Below are 5,405 nucleotides of genomic sequence, written 5' to 3'. Positions count from 1 at the left end.
GAATTAACACCATCATGGAAGACATTCTCATGATCTTTTCATACACTCTAGGGCCCTACGTATTTTCATGACCATTGCCAAAATGTGCACAAATCAATTCTTGATGCTATGATAATTCTTTATATGAAGCATAAAAGAGGGAATCGATCGCACTTGACCTCCACTGGGCTTTGTGAAACACGTTGGTAGAGGTTGCTTGAAACCGACTGTTTACCTGAACCGCATGCACCCAGTGACCCCTGGAGGATGGATGGCAAAATTACAAGCGTAAGACGGCTCAGGATGATGCACGATAGAGTCTAGTGTATCCAAAGCCAATGCAACGGATTGCATGCATTTCTAATCATATAGGCTTTTCATTCCTTGATAAGGAACGATGTTTTGGGATAAGGAGGGTGAATAATGGTCTACAGTGTGTATAATCATCCTAACTAAAATTTAGTTTAACTGTAGTTATTTCCTCAAAAAAGAAAATATTCTTCAATGTTAAACCACTAGAAAAGTTAATGAAAAATATTTTCAAATAAATTTAATTTTTTTAAAAAAAATATTTTTTAAAAATATTTTTTAAAAGTTATAAAAAATTACAAAATATTTTTATAAATTTATTGATTATATCAAATTTAATTTTTAAATTTTTATTATTACATATTTTATTTTGAATTTTTTTTCAATCTTATCCCTTATAATATGATTTAATTAATTTTTTATAATTTTATTCCTTATTATTTTGATTCCTATTTGTTTTCTCTTATTATTTTTTAATTAGAATTTTTATTTATTTATCAGATTTAATCTTTATTATTATGATTATTATTATTTTATTTGAAATAATTTGTGATTTATTTTATTTTATTTTTTAAAATTTTTTATTTGTTAGAAGCCCTATTATTTTTATTACTATTTATTTTATTTCAAATAATTTATAAAATTAGATTTTTTTTTTCAATTTCATTTTATTTCAACCTTTTTATCTGTTAGATTTAAATTTTATTTTTTTATTGCTAATTTTTATTTAAAATAATTTATGAAATAAAATTTATTTTTAATTTCATCATTCTTCAGCCTTTTTATTTGTTAGATGTAGTTCTTATTTTTTTAATAAATACAAAAATAATATTAATAAGATATTATTTTAGCTCATTTTACATAATATAGCTTAATATTAAAAAATATTTTTTAATTTACTTTTTATGATATTGCTAAATATCAAAAAATAATTTATTTTTTAAGATTTTACTTTCTATAAAATCACTTTTTTTAAAAAAAATACTTTCTAATAAATAAACAGGTTCTAAATTGAATTTGGTTTGTGTGAGATATTGCACAACCTATTATTATTATTATTATTATTATTATTATTGTTATTATTAAAAACTAATTGAGAAGGGGAAATCATTTTTTTCCCTCCTAATAAGAACGTTATTTAAAAAAAAATCTTTTAAACTAATTGAGAAGGGGAAATCATTTTTTCCCTCCTAATTAGAACATTATTTAAAAAAAAATTTAATTTTGTTTTAACATTGAATTTATTGGATATTGAGCTTTATGACACGACTAAAACATTGATATTTTCTCCCAAGTACAAAAGTATCGAAATAATAAATAACCCGGCAAGACCAGGGTTGAACCACATGGAGGTTAATTGTATAAATTATAGATAACAACAACAATAATAGTAATAGTAATTAATAATAATAATAATAGTAGTAGTAGTAGTAGTAATAGTAGTAATAATAAAAAAAAAAGAAGTTGATGAAAAAACTTTTAGATGGAAGATTAATGTAATGATTAAATAATGATAACAACAAATGTTAAGGTTAGAGGATCCATTAATGGCATGTTGACTTGGTGATAATCCTTATCTTCTCTTGTATGCTCAAAACGTCATTGATAATGTCAGAATTGGGAGATTTGATGACTAATTGATAAGTGGGTGACCAACTTTTGACTTGGTGACAATCCTTATCTTCTCTTGTCTGCCCAAAACGTCATTGATAACGTCAAAATTGGAGCCAGTTGCAAACATGAAAGTTGTAGGCAATTGTCTCAGCTTTCTTGTGTAAAAACTTCAGCTCATTTGGACTTCTAGAACTCCAGATATGGGCCAAACACTGAACAGTACGTGGGTTGTAGGACAGATTCAGACTTCCTTGTTGTTGCTATAATTTAACTTGAAAATAACCTTTTGACTTTGTTGTTGCTACAATTTGGACTTGCAAATGGCCTTTTTAGATCTTGGGCTCCATATGAAAGTTGTAGGCCTATGTCTTACCTTTCCATCCATATAAATTGGACCTAAATCTGAGATCTGTAGCTCCAGATATGACCCAATTACCGAACAGTGTTCCGGTTTGGATTGCACCGACATCTCTTTTCTAAGTTTGGCCATCTCTTTATCCTTGCAATTTAAGTTCTTAAAGTCATCAGTCAATATTTTCATTTATGTGATAGGCCTGCATTTAAAATGAACATTTACCATAAATTAAAGGTATCTTATATTATTAGATATATTATTATAAAATATGCTTTAGTTAAGGAGTTATTGATACTTCAAATGCAAAATGATGATATAAAATCTTGATAAAAATGCACTTTTAATTAGTAATTACTTTATAATTTATTTTAATTTGTTTTCTTTGAGGTTATTGTAATCTCATGATGTAGACAACCTATTATTATTATTATTATTAGAAACTAATTGAGAAGGGGAAATCATTATTTCCCTCCTAATTGAACATTACTTTAATTTTTTTTAATTTTTTTTTTAACATTAAATTTATTAGGTATTGAGCTTTCTAATTTATTTTAGTTTTTTTTATAGGTTGACTTAGTTGAGAGTTTTTATTGTTTTGTAATTGATTTTTTTAATTTTATATTTCAAGATTTAAGTTGATTGATAATTAAACTTCATAATTTATTTTAGTTTTTTTTTCTATGAGGTTATTCTAGTCTCATGCCTCTAGTTAAGGGTTTGGCAGGTTAGTCTAAATTGCTCAAGTTTTTTGTATCATTTTTTTCTTTCAATTTCATTCTTTAACAATAAATTGATTGCTAATTGGGCTTTATAATTTATTTTGATTTGCTTTCTATTAGACAATTTCATGATCTAGGTTTAACAAATTAACTTGAGTTGACTCAATTTTTTTAATTTTATTTTTCAACATTGGGTTAATCAAGAATTGGGCTTCTTTAATTTTATTTTTCAACATTAGGTTAATCAAGAATTGGGCTTCTATAAATATTAATATCACAATTATCATCATCATCACCACTATTACTATCATAATTATAATAAATTATTATTATTATTATCACTATTATTAATATTATAATCACTATTAGTATTATTATTATTATTATTGAAATAACAAAAATCATAAACTTAATTTGAAAAATAAAATTAAAAATCATAAAAATTTTGACAAAAAAAGTAAAGGAAACAAATAAAAAAATCAAAAGAAAAATTACCAAATAGAAATAAATATTATTATTATTGAGAAAAATCATAAATTTGATTTGAAGGATAAAAATAAAAACAATTATTATTATTGTTATTGAAATATCAAAATTAGAAGGAATGAAAAGAAAAACATCATATATACATATTAGAATTGAATGACTAAATTTAAAACAAATAAACCTTTAACAAAAAAGTAAAGGACTATAATAAAAAAATAAAAACTAAGAGGATGGATTTTGAAATACCAACAAAAATTAGGGACATATATAGTTTTTTAGGGCTAGGAGAGAAAATGAAAGAAAGAAAAAAAAATCACCGATAATAAACTAGCTATTTTTAGGTCACACGTGCCATTTATAATGGAAAAGAACATGATGGGGAATAAAATCACATAATAGAAGCATAATTTTAAAAATACACAGTGCCTCCCATACACTAGCACATGTACAACACGTACTGACAACTTTTTCAATTAAAATAATAATAATAATACAATAATAAATTACAATGTCACCCCTAAAAAATCCAGAAATTAAAAAAAAAACAAATTTGAAAATAGAATGATACTCTTGTATCAATGTTTTTCAAGGTTAAATTTATAATTTCACTGCATGATAGAATGCAAAATACCCAAAAAAAACCCTTTACTATAGTTAAATAATTTTTGCTTTTAAGGGTAGCAAACTTATTGTTATCGTGTATAAACATGATAAAAGAACAATAAAAACCCTGAACAATTATCAAATGATAAATTAACATAATAAAAATACTATCTTACCCCTATAAATGCAATATTTTGAGAGTTCTTCCAAGGATAAAATCATCATTTGATTGTTCCAATCCATAGAAAACAAAGGTATACCTATAATGAAAATCTCATGCCTCTTAGCCGTTTTAAGATACAATTTGACTCTTATTCAATTTTTAACTTATATTTGGAGTTCTATAACTCTAAACTAATTAAAACCAGTCTTATTGGAAAGATAATATCCATCTCTATAACTTTCATAAAAAATTAGTTTCAAATTTTATTATATTCAAGTTTAGATTTTAACTAGAAGTCGGCTAATAAAAATGCCTAAATTTTCTTTCTATTTTTTCCATAGTTAACACATTACCCATTAATTTTTCATGTTCAAAAACATCACCCATAATGATTTTAACATTCTAAACACTTAATTCAAACAATCAGCCACTCAAATCAAAATCCTATAAACTTCTTTAAACATTGAATAAGTTCATTAGAAATCAAATAAAGGATTTAACATCACTTATCCAAACAAAATCAAGAAGAAATTTATAAGATTTCAATCATTTACTTCTTCTTTTTCTTCGATCTCTTCCTTTTCACTCTCCACTTTTGATAGCCATTTCTCTCCTTTACCTTTCCGAATTCACTTTAATCTTGTGTTTTCTTTACAAATCATCAAGAATTATTTATGCTTCTCTCCTTTACCTTTCCAAATTCACTTTAATGTTGTGTTTTCTTTACAAATCATCAAGAATTATTTATGTGTTTTTCACTTGAAGAAATAATTTTGAAGATTTTAGAGAGAAAATAGAAAGTTTTTGATCTTTTTTTTTTCCTTATGGCTATTCAACCAATTGTTATAAAGGGAAAGAATGATGAATTTTCACTTGTTTACAAAAATGTCCCTCCTTCATGCCTTTAATTAATTTTCATGCAAGTTACCTTGACTTCCAACCTAAACAGTAAGATCTTTTTGAACTCCAATTGAGCTGAAATTTTAAACCTAGATATATCAACATGTCATAAAACTCCATGCAAAATGTTAGCCTTATCTAGTGATTAGTACTTAAAAGTGCATTTTTATCATGGTTTTATATCATCATTTTGCACTTGAAGTATCAATAACTCCTTAACCAAAGCATATTTTATAATAATATATCTAATAATATAAGATACCTTTAAATTGTGGTA

This window comes from Populus euphratica, unplaced genomic scaffold (assembly GCF_000495115.2).
Source record: "Populus euphratica unplaced genomic scaffold, PopEup_1.0 scaffold316.1, whole genome shotgun sequence".
NCBI classification, from domain to species: Eukaryota; Viridiplantae; Streptophyta; class Magnoliopsida; order Malpighiales; family Salicaceae; genus Populus; species Populus euphratica.
The sequence above is the reverse complement of the archived record's forward strand: the minus strand, read 5'-3'. Positions refer to the sequence as shown.